At 41.2% G+C, this 19,037-nt stretch overlaps 1 protein-coding gene across 3 annotated transcripts in view; it reads left to right on the top strand.

Annotated features, from left to right (window-relative positions):
• DIAPH2 (diaphanous related formin 2) overlaps positions 1 to 19,037 on the top strand; it is an 817,355-nt gene that overhangs the window by 451,914 nt on the left and 346,404 nt on the right. The window lies entirely within an intron of this gene.

Genomic DNA, 19,037 nt, shown 5'->3' with positions numbered 1-19,037 from the left:
AGTCCCAAAGTAGCACCAGACTGAGGCAGAAGGTACTTGTTTTTAAATGTTTCAGCTAAAGGCATATATAGGTTAGCAGTACTATGTGATATCTATGTATACAGATTCATAGTGGAACTTTCTAGCCCTTTCTTTGGTCGATTAGTCATGTCTGACTCTCTGTGACCCTATTTGGGGTTTTCTTGGCGAAGATACTGGAGTGGTTTGCCATTTCCTTCTCTAGATGAGGAAAACAGGGTTAAGTGACTTGCCCTGGGTCACACAGCTAGTAAGTGTCTGAGGCCGGATTTGAACTCAAGTCCTCCTGACTCCAGGCCAGGTGCTCTATCCACTATACCATTTATCAGCCTCTTCTAGCATTTATCATTATTAATTAATTTGTAAAAAGTCACCCAATAGTAATGATGGAAAAGTGTTATTTTTCTTTTTTTAAAGAAAAAAATTAAGTAGGCAATCAGTGATTAAGCTGCTTCCAGGCCTATTAGACTGTGATAGTGAGTGTTAGGCCACTTTCCCCCCCTTTAATTTGATGACTATATCCCCAGATATTCTATAATTCCCATTTCCTTGTCAATGCCCAGGACTTTAAGTGGATGACAGCCGAGTATGGCCATCTATCTGTTTATATCCTCTGCTACCCAGTTATTGTGCCCCAGGTTTCAGGGCTCTCTGTCCCCTTGATTCTCCTCTTCCTTTCTTTGGTCCTCCCAATATACAAGGTGGTCAAAGGGCTGCTTAGTTGTGAAAGACTATGAGACTAAAAGCTAGCAAACCATATCCAAGGAAACCCTAGCTGATGACAGGCTGATAAAAAAGAGAAGTCCACAGTATTTCCTGGGAGAAGGTTTAATACAATCTGAGTAAAAATGGATAACAAATGCAAAATGATATTGCCAAAATATGAGAAATAGAAATGGTCATGTCATGCTGCTCCCATTGGTTGGTTGTGAGGGCCATGTGGTACATCTCCCTTGTGTTGTGATGTATATTGTTATGTAAATGTGTGAAGAAACATAATTAGCTGATATATGCTAGGCACTGTATTTCTGTTTCAAAACAACTGTTGCTGATAAAATCCTGCTAATGAAGAACCAAGATAGAATTTCTGATGACTAGAGCCATCTTCCACATAGTGTTTCCTGGCTTTAGCTGCCTTGTTTCATGTTTTAACAGAGTTGTTAATTCTATGTGTTTGCCACCTGAGTGTAACCCATTTTTTAAGAAAATGGATTTTAAAATTATTCTTTGTAGAAATCAAATCATTTGCTTTGATTTTTCTCTCTTTAAAAAAAAAACCCACTAATCTATATCAACTTGCCAATTTCAGCCAAGTTTTATTAATTGGCTCTGGCCCTGTGTGGTATATTGTTAATAGCTCAGTTCATTAAGTGGCGGGAAGGGATGCTTCTGTGGAAGGTTCCTGTGGAAGAAGAGGCACCTTACTTCAGAGAGAGGCTGGGCTGGCCAGCCCATGTTTGTATTCTGATCACTTCTCATTAGATGGTCAGTTGTGAATGGAATATTTTGTAGGGTATGCAGCTAAACATGTTGGAAAACAATAGAATTAGTATTTGGCATGGAGAACTGAATGACAGCAACGAGTACTTTGAGGGAGGTCAACGCTATAGCAAGTAACAACGATGGGGTCAGGAAGAGCCGAGCATGTCTTCATAGAACTAACTCAGGCCTTGAATGGTCCCTAGGCAAAATGTCATCAAAATACTAGCCAGATAATTGAAACTATGGTATGGCTTACTCTGTCTTTTGCATCTCCAAGGAAATTGTCTACAATTTAATCCAAAACTCTGGGCTAAGAATACATACGTGAAAAAATGAGAGTTCTGGATTTCAAAGAACCTGAAATCTAAGAAGCAGGAGTTAGGCATAGAGCCAGACAATTATAATACAACTTAGATTATGAAAAATGTTTTAATTTATTTTAAAATCAGTTTTATTCATATCTTTTGATTTTTACCTAAATCCCCCCCCATTATCCTTTCCCTTTTGTCTTCCCTGAGAACTATCAGATATAACAAAGATTATTTTTAAAGAAAAAGAAGGAGGAATATAAATAAAGCTGATCAGTTCATAAAAAAAAAATTAAACATTATATACAGCATTCCATGCCTTTGGGCTTCCCTCGTCTGCCAAGGAGTAGCAGCAGAGGGGGGAAGGTTACAAACTTAAAATATATATATTTTGACATTTGTTTTCCTTGGTAATGCAATACATTTTGTGTTATTCATTTTGGAACATTTACAAGATGACATTCAAAGGGGTACATGATTTTGAAAAAAAGTTGAGAATCCCAATCTAGAGTGATTGGGGATGCCTCCTGAACTGAGCAGTGAAGAAAAGGCTGGAGAAGTGGCAGACTTAGATGGCCAGTTTGAAGCTTTAGAATGTGGAATATATGCAGTCTCGGAGTAGTAGGAAATACAGTTGAACCACTAAGTTGGGAGTCACACTGTGGAGAACCCTGAAAGAGAGGTATTTTGTTTAGTATTGAGTAGATAAGTTTTTGAGAAGAGTAGCAATGTGATTGGCATAAATATAATGTCATATATTAAGAAAACACTGTTGTCATCAGAGTGGTCATTGGATTGGAGAGGAGAGATAATAGACAGAGGTAAAATGTCAACCCACCCACAAGCATACTCACCTCTCTCAACTCTGGGTCAATTGGCTTGCACCTGAGCGCACTCTTTTCCTGCAAAATGACTTCTGGGACTCAGAACTATACCCGTCCTCCAGTGCCATTTCCTCATTTTCCTATTTCTGTTGGTTGTATCACTATTCCCTCATCACCCCTTTCTCATATATTTAATATCATCTTAGACTATCCTTTCAACACAGTGCCTAACCTCTGAGTAGCATTTAAATCTTGTTGCGGTTCTTCCCAAACCTATCCCCTCTTTTCTATTCCCACTGTAACCACCCTGGGTTTAGTTTTCCTTCACTTCCTTTCAATGGTTTATGAATATATCTCCCAGCTCCAGGCTCTGTCCTCCAAGTCATTTTAAAATCACTGCTTGATCATTCTTTCTAATGCACATCTTTGAGCCTCTCACTTTCTATCCTGGCCTTATCTGCTGAAAAAGCTGAAGAACTGGCCGACAGGAACTGTTTGAATGTGAGGGATTCCTCATAAATGAGGGGCTTATGTATTTGTAAAGAATCCTGCTTTCTCTCATTTATCACCCCAAATATCTAGTGGAGTTCACAAGTCACATTTCATATATTCCTGAAGCAAACGTTCCATGAGAACAGTATTGGAAAATGTGTTGCTATCATGAAGTCTCAGAATACGGATGTTTCTGTGTTCTTGTCATTTTATCGAATCTAATATATACTATCAACAGTACTTGAAAAATTGTTTTAGAAATTGTCATATGTCCTGAAAAAGAGTACAAGTTGAACATTTCCCCCCTGCCTTACCAGCATAGCTTAAGTGTGAAGAAAGCAATTTTCAATGTAGGTTACTATCTTGAGGACGCAGTCTGAAATCCAGCTTTACTGTGAGCTTTCCGATGTGATTTCCAGGGAAAGGGCCAATCGAGATGGGATTTTTACCTAATAGCCACGTTGCTTGGAAACTGTGCAGATGACCATGAGCAGTCTCTTCGACTTTATATCCTCAGAAGGCCAAAGTACTTGGATATCATCTGTTTGCAGAAATTATATTCTTTTCTTCACTTCTTTCCAAAGAGTGCATTTACTGTTAAGAAATTTGAAATCATATCTCACTTGAATTCACCAAACATGAATTGGGTGCCAGGCACAGTGATAGGTTCTGGGGACCCCAAAGCAGAAGTGAAACTCCCCCTGCCCTTAGTTACGGACCTTACAGACTCCTGGGGGAACAAAGCAGCACATATGTGAGATAAATATGTATCTGAGTGTTTAGTCTCGCTGTTAGCAGCTGGTTTTTCCAGCCGTTTGCATTGGTTTCTGTGCACTCTGGGATTGCTGTGCTTTGGAAGGGTTGAGGGGTGAGGTGTGTTCATGTGGAGCAAGTGAAGCATTTGAATTCAGCCAACATTTATTAAGCATCTAGTGTGTGCAGAGCTGCTCACAGCTGAAAAGCTTAGCCACTGCCCTCCCGCAGTTCGCTGTCTGGCGATAACACAAACCACTGGGGGAGGGATCCGATCGACAACAAAGTGATGGCTCCCGAGGTGACAGCTTTTGGCACTTGACTAGGACAGCAGTGGCCTTAGTCTGCCTCAGCTGCCTGGGTCAATTCATTCATGGGGACATAGTCTTTGAGCCAGAATGCAAGAGAAGAGAAGACAAAGGTGGCCTCCAGGACAGACTTTCCCCTAACATGCAACTTTCTTTACATGCTTGGAGGCAGAGAAAAAGAAAAGAGTCATGGAAAATTTCCTTTTCTCTTTCTCTCCCGTTTGGTTTGTAACACTTTAATTAACATCTTTGTTTTACCATCACCTTCCTTTCTGAATACATCCCTCCCCTCGCTTGTACCCAGCAAGCTGCCCCTTGTAACAAAGAATGAAAAAAAGGCATTTCAGCCAAACTAAGGCACATGCGGCCTTAGCTTAGTTAACAGGCTGCCTGTCATTTGATCTTGGCTTTTAAGCTGTGTCACAATAGGTGGAGCCGTAGCTCTGTCTGCCTGCCTGCCATGGAAACAGGAACCTGGGAAGTGGGATCTGTCCAATGGAATCAAAAGAAGGAGCACACACACACACACACACACACACACACACACACACACACACACACCACTCCCCCCTTACTGGGGGGGGGGAAGCTGGTGAGCCCTGCTTTTAGGAAAGATATCCTCACTTTAAAAGTCCCTGTCTAGTGCAAGCAGAATGTCTCAGCTGTCTTTGCCATTCTGCACTGCAGCTGGAATGTCACTGTGCTGGGGCCTGAGTGGCAAATGCCATTTTTTTGTTATGGTGATGTGTGCCTGCATGTAGATTAATTACTGCATTTGTATTAAAATGCTGCCTGTGGGGAGGGAAACACACTCTCCCTCCCCACTTTGGTCATTTCTGCTGGTCATACTCAGTGAACTAGATGTCAGCTGCCTATGATTAGTTTAGCCTGATGCCACAGGCTCTGCTAAGTCCCTTTAAAGCATTTGACAAGACTGCAAAGATTAGTGCCAGCTAAACTACAAATATTGTTTGCAGACTGAAAGGTATGCTTAGAGGTAGTTACTTTCTCAGTATATAATGCAGATGTAAATTACCTGTCACCGCGTCCTCTGGGGTGTTTATTTGTGTGTAGCCATCCTTCACAGGTGTGTGCAGAAAATGTTGTAAAATAGAGTGTGTTCTGTGCTTGGCCATACGTCATCTAGGCCTCAAAGCCATGCTGTTTCCCAATAAGTAGGGGGCCTTTGGAAAGAGTTAGCTCATACAAGTCAACTGCTGTCTTTCTCAGAAGCCTCTCCCATTCAGCATCACAGAACCCAATTTCTTTGTCTGCCAGAGCACTAGATTCTCAGGAATGTGTAGCACCGGCCCTGCATGATTAGGTCATCTTCTTTCTTCCTTCTGTCTAGGAAGTTTGAGTAAAATTGTCAGTGGAAGAACAAACAAGAACCCAAACCCAAACCAAACCCTGAATCCCAAACCAGAAACTGAGGAGCTAGTGAGGGTTTATTGAGTTGGCCAACAAGGGAGCCCCTCTCACACAGGTAGAGGCTCGTCAAAGGAACAGAAGGACAGAGCTTATATAACAGAAGGTGAATTGGGTACCTCAGGATGAACAGGAATCGTTGCTGGAGGCTCGGCAGCGTAGGAATAAGGGATGTGCCATCCTTTGTCTGTGTAGAGCCTGTTGCTGGGGCTAATAACAAGAGAGGCTCAGGTTAGCTGTCTCTTGTAACCCCACCCTAATAGATAGCACCATCCTGGCTATTTCAGCAGTAAGGAAGGTGTTGGACAGAGTGGGAGTTACAACACAAACAGGCTCGGGGCAAAATAGAGGAACCACAGACAAAATGGAGTTGCTACCCGGACAAGAAAGGAAGGAAACAAGCATTTATATAGTACCTACTATGTGCCAGGCACTTTACAAATATTATCTCATATGATCATCACAACAACTCCTCAAGATAGAGACTATTATTATCCCTATTTTACAGCTGAGGAAACTGAGGTTAAATGACTTGTCCAGGGTCCCACAACTATTAAGTATCTGAGATTGGATTTAAACTCGAGTCTTCCTGACTCCAATCCCAGCGTTCTATCTACTACCCGACTTTTTATCTCTTACTTTACCCCCTTCTTTTCTCCCCGACATATTTCTTTCCATAGAAATGCCTTGTATTAGTCATTAGTCTGTCAGCAGTTGACCCACCTCCCTGTGGAGCAACAAAATTCTGAATGACAACAGGCTAGAGATTAGGAAGAGGTCCACAGAGAGACTTGTGGCAGGGAGACCAACCATGAGGCTGTCAAAATATTCCAGGTGTGAGGTGATGGGAGCCTGTACCAGGGAAGGGACTGTAGGAAGCGAGAAGGGGACATATGCAAGAGATGAGAGCAAAGTCAAATCTTTGCGTATTTCTCTGACTCCATCTCCTTTGTCATTTCTTATGGTACAGGAGAGAGGGTCTGAAGGTAAAATTGACAGACCTTGACAACAGATTGAGGGGGGAGGGGAGATAGTGAATACTTGAAACAACACCCAGGTGTCATCCTCAATTCCTCACTCCCTTTTGCACCATAAGAAATGACAAAGGAGATGGATTTAGAGAAATATAGAAAGATTTGCATAGATTCAGGCAGAGTAAAGCGAGTAGATCCAGGAGAATGATTTACATAATGAGAAGCATTTAAGGAAAATGCTTAGAAGAAGAGATTAAAAAGAGGTTCCAAGGGAAAGGGAGAAAATTGTGAACTTTAGAACCAAGCTGCAGACAATGAGACTGTGGTTTCATACAGGATCCTCACTGGCTGGTCTTTGTGTGCGTAAATGTTTCTGTTTGTGTTCATGTTTTCTTTTCCAAGTTCCAGATAAGAAAAAAATTAAAAATTGGAAGAAGGAAGGAAAAAGGAAAATATAGAATCTATATTTCTTAATGGTGAGGCAGAAAATAGCAACAGTAATTCTCAGATCTGGACCAGTTGCTGTCCTACTCCTCCCCCTTCCCTTGGCTGCCACCTCACAGGGTATCCAGTGAATTTGATTTTGAAGTATATAAAGTGTGTCTAAAGCTTTCTTTAAAAAAAAAAAAACAACCCAGTATAATATGAATTCAATGTAAGTATCACTGTTGTTCTGTTTGTAAGGCACCTTGCCAACTTTCAAGTTTTGAAGAAATAAATGCCTATCATTCTGATTTGAGATGTGGAATGCGAGATTGTTGCCCTTTTTAAAGGGCAGTCCCATTCATTAAGAGTTTGTCTGGGCTATCATAATAATAATTATCATAGCTGATATTTTATAAGGCTTTAACATTTGCCAATGCCAAATGTTTTCCATATATTGTATTATCAGAGCCCTCTAACAATCCTGAGAATTGAGTTCTTTTAATCAAGGCACAGGATTTCATTGTTGTCAGTAACTCCTAGAGAGGAGACTGACCCCAACAATACAGCTTCTTGGTAACTTTGAGTTTTCCAAAGAGTTGCTTGACATACTGGGTGGGGAAATGATTCCCCATGGCTGTAGGTTTATAGATTAGGAAACTGAGGCTCAGATGTGAACTGACTTGTTCATGTCCACATAGCAAGTAATAACTGTCAGAGTCGGGATTCAAACTTAGATCTCATCTAACTCCCATGTCCAGTGGACCATTCTCTTGACTGTAACCTGCTGCCTGTCTCTTCATGACTACCCATTCCTTTTCCTGTGATCTAGTTGTATCCTTCTCTTCTCTATTTGCCTTTCTGGAACAACTCAGTCTTGGCACTCCTTCAGGTGGTATTGGTGTCTGTTTTGGAGGGGGTGCGTCTAGTGTTGTGCCTGGTCCTCTCCTGGGTTAGCATCTGTAACAAAGACTTTACTTGTTACACTTTCATCCCAGCCTTTGTTTTGCTTCATTTTGACAGGAATAGTTTTGAGGGTTTTTTTCAGTCACTGAAATATGTAATTAGGCTAGCACTTAAGTGTTTTCTGTATTATGCAGATTGCTTCTCATAATATACTAGAAATTTAGTATTTATAACTAAAGGGTAGTGTCTTAATACGTCATTCTGAGAGATGAAATGGAAAAAAAACCTTCAAAGCCTTATTTTTAGAAAATGAATCATCATTTAAATCCATTTGCAGTGCCCCTCTCTCCTCCTTCTTGTTTGCTATTATAGTTAATAATGTAGATGTGTCCAGCTTTAAATAAGCAGTATATGCAAAAGCCTGAGTTTGAAACATAGAGAAATTAGGAGTGATTATTCACATCACTAAAGGATGAAGCACAAAATCCTTTAAGTAGTAAGTTCTTATCCTATAGTTAAGATGTTACTTGGTTTAAAGAAACTCATCTTACATATTTTCCATTTATGTCATGAATCTGTAACACCTACTATGTACAGCACAAGCTTTTAGGTAGAGAATGCAGAAGTGAATCAGATATCACTTGTCATAAAGGAATTTAGAATATATGAGAGAGAAACATACATGAATGAATACTTGTGCATACTTTTATGCTGGTAGAGAGCTATGTGCTATCTATTTTTAAATGTATAGAAAGCTTACTTCTAGCTAGGTGGTTTAATGGAGGAGGTGGTATTTGAACTAGACTTTGAATGATGGGTAGGAATTGGACAAGGTACAGCTAGGAGATGGGGCACTGCACCCAGAGGGAAAAGCATTAGCAAAATCATGGAGATAGGAACAAGTGAAGAGACTTGGCTACCAAGTAGTTCCCTTTGGCTGACATGTATTGTACATGACAAAGAATACTGAAAAAGTAGGTGGAGACAAATGACGGACCAGCTAAGTTGTTACTCAGAAGGCTGCTGGAAGTTTTGGAATGAGGAAGCAAGAATGTCATAACCACAGTTGTCTTTTCCCAATCTGTTGGTGGTGTGAAGGATCAATTGGAGGAGGGAGAAAGTGCAGAGAGTGATAGCAGCTGGGATGCTCCTATAGTCATTCAGGTGAGGTGATAAGATCCCTAACTAGAGTAGAAATGGTAAAAAGGCAGATGTGGAACCCACATCCCAAAGGACCAAGAGATAGAACTTGGAAACTGGTGGGGATGTGGGGTGGAGGGGGGAAGGAAACAAAAGCAATGCTATGAGCAGAAATAGAGAAGTAAAGAAAGCAGCTGGTTTGAGGGGATTGTGTGTTTACTTTTGGTTGTGGTATATAATAACTGGAATTTGGGATAGATATCAGAGATGGCATAAAAGACTTGGGCCTTCTCTGGACAGAGATGAGAGCTGAAGTTGGAGGAGTAGATGGGATCACCAAGGGAATAGAGGCAGATAGAAGAAAAGAGGGCCAAGTAACGGAATTTTTTTTTTTGGTAATCAGAGTTAAGTGACTTACCCTGGGTCACACAACTAGTTAAGTGTGTCTGAAGCTGAATTTGAACTCAGGTCCTCCTTACCCCAGGGGTGGTGGTGTGTCCATTATACCACCTAGCTGCCACCCAAGTACAGAACTTAAAGAAGCTATCATCCTGTGTTTTTTCTCTCATTCATAATTAAGCTCTTAGGAAAACTCATCAGTCTACCTTGAGCTTCTAGCTTCTCACCTGTCACTCACTCACAATTTAGCTTTTGACCATACTACTCTACCGAAATTGCTCTTAGGTTCCCAGTGATCTTGATTGCTGAAGATGGTGGTCTTTTTCCCCAGCATTTACTGTACTTGATTTCTCTCTGTCGCTTGCCACTGATCACCCCCTTCTCCTATATACTCCTCCCTCTGTTCCTGTGACACTGCTTTTGCCCACTTCTCCTCCTAACTATATAAATGTTCTTTCTCTGTCTCCTCTGTTAGGTCATCCCCTATCTCCTATACCCTAAGTATGGGGATCCCAAAGTTCTGTCAGAAGCCCTTTTCTCTCTATATACTCTTTCCCTTGGTGATCTCAGCTACTCCAGAGGGTTCAGTTATAATCCCTATGCAAATGACTGCCAAATCTCGATCAAGCCCCAATCTCTCTCCTGAACTGTAGTCCCACATCACCAACTGCCTGCTGGAGACTTAGATATGTCAAACTCCTTATAGCCAAAATAAAATTCATTATCTTCCTCAGACCTAAACCTCCCCAGCTTTCAGAATGCCCTGTTCCTGTTGCAGAGCACACCATTCTTCCAGGCCTGAAGGTTTGTGGATTTGCTTCTTTCTTCTCCCCCTGTCTCCCTCCCTCCCTTACTTCTCTCCACATCCCTTCAGCTGCCAGATGGTGTCTACTTGGTATCCAGGGCATTTCTCCTATCTGTCTCCTTTTCTCCACTCCTCTGGACACTCGCCTGGCCTCTTGGAGTTTCGTTTACATTCCCAGTTTCTTCCTCCTCCAGTCCATCCTCTGTATTGCTGGGAAGGTTAGCTTCCTAAAGAGGCACAGGTTTTACTAGGTCTCTTACCCTGCTCAAATATTTGCAGTAACTCCTTATATCTTCTGAGTCAAGGATAAAATATAAGCTCCTTAATATTGGCATTCAAGGCCCTCTATAGTCTGGCTCCAAATTCCTTAACAAACTGTCCCCTTCATATGCCATGTTCCAGCCAAATTTTTCTACTACTTTTTGCCTCAGCTTCCCAAGTAGTCCATTTCCTCTGTATGTTTTCCCAAATTGCCTCTTGTGCCTGAAATGTATTCCTTCCTCATCTATATGTTTTAGAATTCTTATCTGATTTCCAGGCTTACCTCAGGTGCCTCCTCCATTAGGAAGCCTTCCCTGATTCCTCCTTCCCCGCAGTGGTTAATGCCTTTCCCTGCTCAATTAACCTTATTTTTTTTTTGCTCATCTGTATACATGGTGTGTTGTTCTTACATCCAAGGCAACTTGAGCTCCTCCAGTGCAAGGGTTTTTTTTTTTTCCCTTTGTGTTCCCATTAAGTACAGAGTGGGTATTTAATGTTTTTAAATGAACAAAATGAGTAAGTGCCTACTGTGTGTCAGGCACTTTGCTAAACACTTTACAAGTGTCACCTCACTTGATCCTCACAACAGCCTTGCAAGATAGGTGGTATTATTATTCCTATTTTACAGTTGAAGAAACTTAGACAAACCAATGTTAAATGGCTTGCCCAGCATCTCACAACTATTACTTGTCTGAAGCCAGATTTGAACTCAAGTTTTCCTGACTTTAGGCGCAGCACTCTACTACATACACACATACATACACACATACATACATACATACATGCATACATACATACATACATATGTTGAGGGGGTAGGGCAAGGAAGAAGAACCAGGAAAAGAGATGAGAAGGGAAATGGGCAGAGAATTAAGAGGATAGTAAATTGTCATGGAAACCAAGGGAGGGAAAAGAGTTTGAAGAAAAAGACTGGAGAGAGGGGTGAATGGTATTAAGTGATTCATCTAGAGGTCAAGGCTGGTAAGGACTAAGAAAAGGTTGGATTTGTTGATTAGGAGTCATGGGTAAGAAAGAGAAGAGTCTCAAGGGAAGTGAGGTGGAAAGGTGTTAAAGAATGCAGGAAGGCTCAGAATAAATGGTTGAAGGTCAGGGAGCAAAGGCTCCAAATAGAGGCTAGTCATTAATTTACTAAACATGAACATAGCCTGGGCTATTTTCATCATAATTCTAAACTTTCTCTTCTCACAATTTCAATATACCTGAGAAACATCTTTATCATTTTGTAGCAGATTTTTAAAGCTATAACTTCACATTTTGAACCGATCAACATGAGACAGACTGTCTTTAACACTATTATTGTTTTGGACAAAATTCAAGCTGGATATTACTGATTACTCTGAAATGCAAATAGTGCCATTTTGTTTTACAACTCTCATTTAAAAAGCCGTGTACTCATTAAGATAAATATGTGCTGCATGGACAACAGAACTAAGAGAGAAAATGGCCATTCTTTGTACCGGATGAGCTTTGTGATCAGGAACTGAATGCATTCACCTTCAGGCCTAGATCTTCCTTCACCCATTGGTATGCTCGGCTTTTGTTCACTGATGGGAACTTCACACCAGGTGAAGCTTCTGCTGTGTGTGTATGTGAGCTGTGAGGGAAGAGGAGGGCCTTTATCAATCTAGTCCTGTTTATTTGGAGCAGAAGATGAGATGAGGCCTCACCAAGATTGCAGTAGAGTGCCAAGGTTTCCTCCCCGGCCCTAGCAATCAGTCACAAGGAGAGCTCTGCCCTGCACTCTGTGTCTTTCTCCCCTCCCTACAGCCAGTGTTATACCTCTCTCTGTAGGCCCTTTCCATCTTGCTGATATTTGGATACTTTGGTTTCTTACTGTTTGAGCTGGTAGGGACCCTAGAGGTCATCTAGGCCAACTCCTAGCTTTTTAAAGATGAGGAAACTGAGGACCAAAGATGTTTACATTTAAAACCCTTTTTTGACCCTTGATGGTAAATTCTTAGAGCAGAAGTCTTAACCTGGCATTTGTGGCTAGATATCAGGCAGCCTGTGGATGGGGAAAATTTTTACATGTTTATTTTCACTGAAATTTAGCATTTTTTTCAGTGATAAATCTGGGCATCAAGCAGGATTTGGAAAAGGGGGCCATACACATCACCACACTGCCCTGTGAGCCCATGAAACAGAAAAGATGAAGAACTCCTAGATTAGAGAATGGGTCGGCCATATGCTCTTTCAGTTCAGTGACATATGTAAAGTACCTGATCCACATGAGCCCTGAATAATTGGTTAAATATTTAAGTCTTCTCCAAAACTAGATAAGAAGATGTTTGCTAATGACATCTTGCCTGGGTTATCTTGTATAGCCCGTCATTGAATGTATACTTGTGAAAGACAACTTTCTCCACCAAGTAATGTGACTCTCCCCACTAGGGTATACTAAAGCAGATGTAGAATACACTTGCGTTAGCATACGTGCAAAAATATATCATAAGTCTTCCAGCCTCCAGGATGGCTCTGTTGATTTTGAAATCTTTAAAAGTCTCATGGTTAAGTAGGCAAAAGCACCTAGATTGGAACAAGAACATATAGAGGAGGTCCATGCTGGAAGCAACACAATTGTGAGCATGTTGAGAGATTAACATGAAAGCAACATGGAGGTAGGGAAGATACTTGACTCATGGTAAAACATCCCAGAACTTTATTAATCCTGACCATAAGTAATGGTTGGCCAATGGCTGCTGTCACATCTATACAAAGTCTTTATGAGAAGTAACTATACACAAACTGAGAGCAGCCTTGATGAGAGCATTAATAGGGAACAAGCAGGTTTTAACGAGTGAGATTCAACAGTCGGTCGAATCTTTACTGTTTCACAATTGACTGAAACACAGAACAGATAAAAGAACCCATTGAAGTTTATTTGTTGATTATGAAAAAGCACTTGATTTGCTAGAGCAAACTGTCATATCTCAGTTTCTTTTTCAATAAAGCATCTCCCATCCATACATCAAAATTATTCATGATTCCTTGGGAGATGAAACAATAGAAATAACCCTGTTCAATGACCCTCTAACTCCAAGTTGTAAGGAATAAGACAGGAGATGTATTGTCAGCAAAGTTGTTCACCACTGTCATGAAGGAAATCCAGTGCCTCAATTCCAGTTGAAAAGGGGTTCCTAATGAAGAGTGAGACCCCATAGAGGCTCCTGTCTGTGAATGACATTGTCCTGACTGCATGGAGCCACAGAATATTCAAGAGCCTCTAAAACAGATCCATAATCACTCCTAGGAATTTGGCCTGACCATTCATTTAAGAAAGTGCAAGACTTTTTCACCTTTCCTATATGTAGTGTGGGGAAGCCTAGAGATCCTTTCTCAGAATCACATTTTAAATGCATAAAATAAAGTGCATAGTTTTACAAAGGACACGAATTATATTGCAATTAAGCTGTCATTTTTTTTCATCCAAGTCTATGGATCCCCTGAAATTTATCCACAAAGCCCAGGTTGAGAATTTGTGCTATCAGTGTCAGAGTAGAGACAGTGAATTGGGGCCAGAATTGGACAGGAGGAAGGTAGACATCTGGATTGCCTTCAAGAACTCACACAGCTCTCTAATGGACCCCAAGCTTTTCACAAAAACAAAGGCCCATTTTTTAAAAATGCCAACATTCTACCAGTATTTCTTTATAGCAGCAAGACATGGAAGACAGTCTCAAAAAAAAAAATTAAAAGGTAATGGAGAGGCAGGCTGATGAGGACCTTTAACTAATAATCTAATAATTAATCATAATAATAGCTAATATTTATACAGCACTTACTGTGTGCCTGGCCCTGTGTTAAGTACTTTATGATTGTTATTTATTCCTCAAAATAACCCTAGGAGGTAGGTGCTATTATTATTACACATTTTACACATGAGGAAACTGAGGCAAATAAAAGTTAAATGACTTGCCTGAGGCCACACAGTTGCTAAGTGTCTGAGGCCAGATTTGAACTCAGGTCTGCTTGACTCCAGGACCAACACTCTATCATTTGTGCCCCCTGGGAAGAGAAGGTGGGCTTTAGTGTAGTGAAGGGAAGGAGTGACATGATGTATAGCCAGAACACTCCTTTGGTAATACTAAGGTGTTGAGAGAAAGTGAGGAGAACTTCTGCCATGTTGGCAGGATCCTCTGGGGTGAGTTTATGGGAGGGCATGGATAACAGGTGCAAAGGACAGGAAGACACAACTGGGGTGTGATATTCATTGTTGGAGGAACTTCTTAATTAATGAAGTCGTGGATCTATTTGAGTACTTGAATAAAGATAGAGGCTTTGAGTAATCCACCCCGGAGTGTGGACTCATCTGTGCAGGAATAAGCATTTACTAAGCACTGTTATGTGCCAGGCACTAAGCTAAGTACCATCTCATTTGATCCTCACAACCACCCTGGGAGGTAGGTGCTATTATTATCCCCATTTTACAGGTGAGGAAACTGAAGCAAGCAGAGGTGAAATGACTTACCCAGGGTCCCACAGCCATTATGTGCACGAGGCTGGGTTTAAATTCCTGCACTCTATCCACTGCTCCACTTAAATGCCTCGAACTCACACATGTGTTCTTATCCTGTTACTTAGAAACACTAACTGTATTACATAATGATTCTGCAAAGTATCATGTCCACAGTCAGACCCTTCAGGAAGTACACATAAATCATAATAGCAGGGGGCAGGGGAAGAGGAAATGAAGAGATGAGTTTAAAGAAAACAAAATGGTACAAAGATGCACATGTAACATACATAGAAGTGGAAGTGATTTTGATACATGTGTGAAGTGAAGATACTTTGAAATACTCAAGGCTTTATTCATGCTGGTCTTGTAATTGTCGTGGGAACAGTGAGGATTGTCAAGGAGCTGAAGAACTCCCAGCATTTTTTAAGCTTTCTCTATTATTGGTGCCTCCATTTTAGGGGGTGAAAGGTTGGGACCAGTTTACTAATTTGTGTGTCTTATGTGGGGCAGATGTAGGATGTTACTTATTAGAGAAATTGCTGGAAATTTGTTATATTTTTTAAAAAAGCTATTCACTTCAGTCTGCTCAGGAATGAGTATATACTTTGCCACAAGAATGAAATTAATTGAGTTCTTTGTTCTGCATAACTTTAATAACATACTCATTACAGACAGATGTTAGTTTTCCAGTAAAAAGAACAAAGGTTGTTCACTAAATTACTTTGAATTTACAATGCTACAGAACATTTTAATTACATTCATGTATGTGTAATTTTAAAAATAAGTTCATACAGTTTTCTTAGGTTGATAGAAGCGGATTTATGCCACGTACTACATTCCAGTTATTACAGCTGTGAAATACCGCAAAATGGGTGGAAGTCCAGAAATCCAATCACCGCAATGTAGAGCTGAGTCACAGAATGGTTAAGTGACTTACCCATGGACATATATGTAGTAGTTGGAAGAGCCCAAATTGGACCTTCAGTCCTGGGCCCTAAACTTGAATGGTTTTCTGAGGTGGTGGTGTTCTTTCCAGTGCACTGTTTCTTAGAGGAAAAAGAAGAGAGGAGAAGAGGGCCCTGGAGTGAGTCATGTCTTGTAAGGAGCATGAAGAACCAGCAGAAGAAATGGGGAGAGGGTGTGGTTCCAAAGGCAGAGGGAAAAGCCCCCAAATTCCCCATCACAGAAGCCCTGGGCTGGGAGTATCAAGAAGGGACTTGGTTCTCAGCATCAAACACTGCAAGAGGTCAGAGAGGATCAGGGTAGGGGGAAAACCAGCAGAACAAACATTGTGTTTGGGATCAAGATGTCCTGAGTGGCCCTGGAGAGAATAGTTTCCAGTGTTAGAGGCAGACACTCTCTTGGGAGGGATTGAAGGAGGGTGGTATGGAGTAGAGTACTGGGGTGGTGAAAGCAAAGGGCAGACCATTGGCAGAGAAGGGGAATATAGAGAGTAAGACAAAGAGCTGTCAGGGACAGAAGGACTTGCTGAGAGTCAAAACCAAGGTGCAAGGCCAAGAAGGACAGAGGCAAGGGTATGACGGGCTAGATCAGAAGCATCAGGATGCCAGGAAAGAAAGTGTCGAGAAGCCATGATTCCGAAGACCTCAGATCATATGTTCTTCCAAAAAGAACAAGACTAATTCTGAGCATTCCTAACTTAAAAGTTGACAAAGTTGTAAGCAGTTCTTCTCACAAGACCTAAACCATGAACTGTATATTAAAATATATTCTTGTGCATTGTCAGTTATAGCAGCATTACTCAATAGCTGTCCTCTAAAAAAATCACCCCTAGCTTTCTCCTTGGCACAAGGATTCCCAGGTGTAAGGGATACTAAGAATGGCCTACCTTTTCCCTTAGCATTGTGGAAATAAGTTGTCAATTCATGTGGAAAGCTATCTCCCCTTCAGAGGCGCTGATGCAGTGCTGAAAACGACACAGTTCCTCCGCTGCCCTTGGGTGAGTGCAAGTACCTCTTCCAGGCCCTTTGCTTTAGGTCTTCAGTTTAGTGCAGGGTGAGGAGATCAGGGAAGGCCTCAAAGATTTCTAGGGGGCAAAAGTAGGGAGTGAGTAGGAGGTGAATTTACTGTTGGGAAATGTAACCTTTAAAGCTAACACATACTACCAGTCTAATATTTTATCTCTGTGGGGAAGGGTCCTTGAGATGTTCTTGTTCTCTCCATTTACATTGTTGGAGTCACTGTGACTGTTGTTTTCCCAACTTGGCTTTGGAGTCATTCATCTAAGTCTACCCCACACATCTTGAGATTCTTCATATTTATTATTTCTTACAGTGTGGTAATATTGCAACTCATTCATGTACCACAGTTAGTTTTGCCATTGTGCTGCAGAATGATCGTCCACTCTTCACTACTGCCAAAAGTGCTTCTGTAAACATCTTGGTGCATATGGGCCTGTCACTAGAATTGCAGTCAGGAAGAATTGAGTTCAAATCCTGCCTCAGACCTTTAGTGGCTGGTTTACTTTGGGTAGGTCACTTAGCCTTTCTAGGCCTCATTTTCTTCATCTGTCAAAGGACAGAGTTGGTCTAGGAATCCTCTGAGGTTCCTTCCTGCTCTAAACCTAGGATCCTCTGAGGCTTTCTTTTTAGAATTGACCTCTGGGGAGTCTTTTGGCCACTGGGTCAAAGAGAATGGACATTTTAGTTTCTTTCTTAGAAGAATTTCAAATCCTTTCCCAGATGGTTGGACCAATTCACATGTCTTTTGTCATCTTTACTAGTTTATGAGGTCACAGGCGAACCTTCAGTGTTGCTTTGATTTGCTTTTCTCTTATTATGATTTAGAGCAACTTTTCATATGGTTGTTAATAATTGTCAGTTGTTTTGAACACTGTTTGTTCCTATCCTTTTTGATTTCTTTCCCATCAAGGAATGCTTTTGGTGTTATATTTTTTTATATATATCCATTCATATGGATCTTAGATAGCAGACCCTGATCACAGATATTTGATGCAGAGATCTTTTTCCTAACTGATCACTTCCCTTCTTACTAGCTCTGGATGGCTAGGGAAGAATTCTTAACCAATGCCAGTGGTAGAGGGTATGACAAAAATATACTGTAAAAATTCAGTTACATGAAATTGAAAAGCTTTTGCAGAAATAAAATTATGATGTATTAAGGGGGGGAAAAAGATCTTCAAAATACCTGAACACCTAAGAAGCAGTAGAAGAAGGTCACAAGGGACTGGATTTAGTGACATAAATGGGTGTCAGAGTACGAACTAGGAGTAGGAAACCTGGGCTGTAGTACTTTGTAGAAGGAGTAGACAGGGCCAAAGCACGGCAGTCATTGGTTCCTGCTTGGGAAGCACATGCCTCCACCCAAAGTCCAGTGGGGAGGTGGAGGCCAACATGCCTCCATTGGCCTTGGAAAACAAATGCTGGAGTGGAGCACACTTGGAACTCAAATGAGCCCAGCAGGAATCTGGTCTGTTTAGAATTAACCATTGATTATTGGGTAGACTGGGGAGGCAAAGGGGGGCAGACTGTCAGTCACCTGAACTTTGGTTGCCCTCCATTGGGTTTGCATTTGTGCTAAGAAGATCAGAACAGGCTGCAGTGAATCAGAAATTTTCTTTTCGCCTTGAGCTGCAGTACATCAGAAGGAAGGAATGAAAGAATAGAGATTAGTATATACTGATGTGCAGAAATGACCAAGAAAAAGAATGGAATAGCTGGAACCAAAGGCAAATTCCCAAATGCTTCCAAAAATATCTTATATGTTCTTTAAGCATTGCTGCCAGTCTGCATTTATTGCTCTTCCCTCCTCAGCCTTTCCCCCCAAATCAGAGGAGTTCAACAAAAGGAGCAACATATTGGCCATGTCTGACAATGCAGGGGTCGCTTGCTTTCCCAGCTAGAGCCTACCACATGTCTGCCAAGAAGAGAGTAGCAGGCCTCACCACCACTTCTCCAAATTCATGATTGGTCATTACCTTCATCAGACGGTTCTGCCTAACAAACCCTCTGCAATGACATTGTAAAGGTTATTGGAGCTCGTGCCAAGGGAAAAACAA

Source organism: Phascolarctos cinereus, unplaced genomic scaffold (genome assembly GCF_003287225.1).
Source record: "Phascolarctos cinereus isolate Bilbo 61053 unplaced genomic scaffold, phaCin_HiC Scaffold_8;HRSCAF=390, whole genome shotgun sequence".
Taxonomy (NCBI): Eukaryota; Metazoa; Chordata; class Mammalia; order Diprotodontia; family Phascolarctidae; genus Phascolarctos; species Phascolarctos cinereus.
The sequence above is the reverse complement of the archived record's forward strand: the minus strand, read 5'-3'. Positions and strand labels throughout refer to the sequence as shown.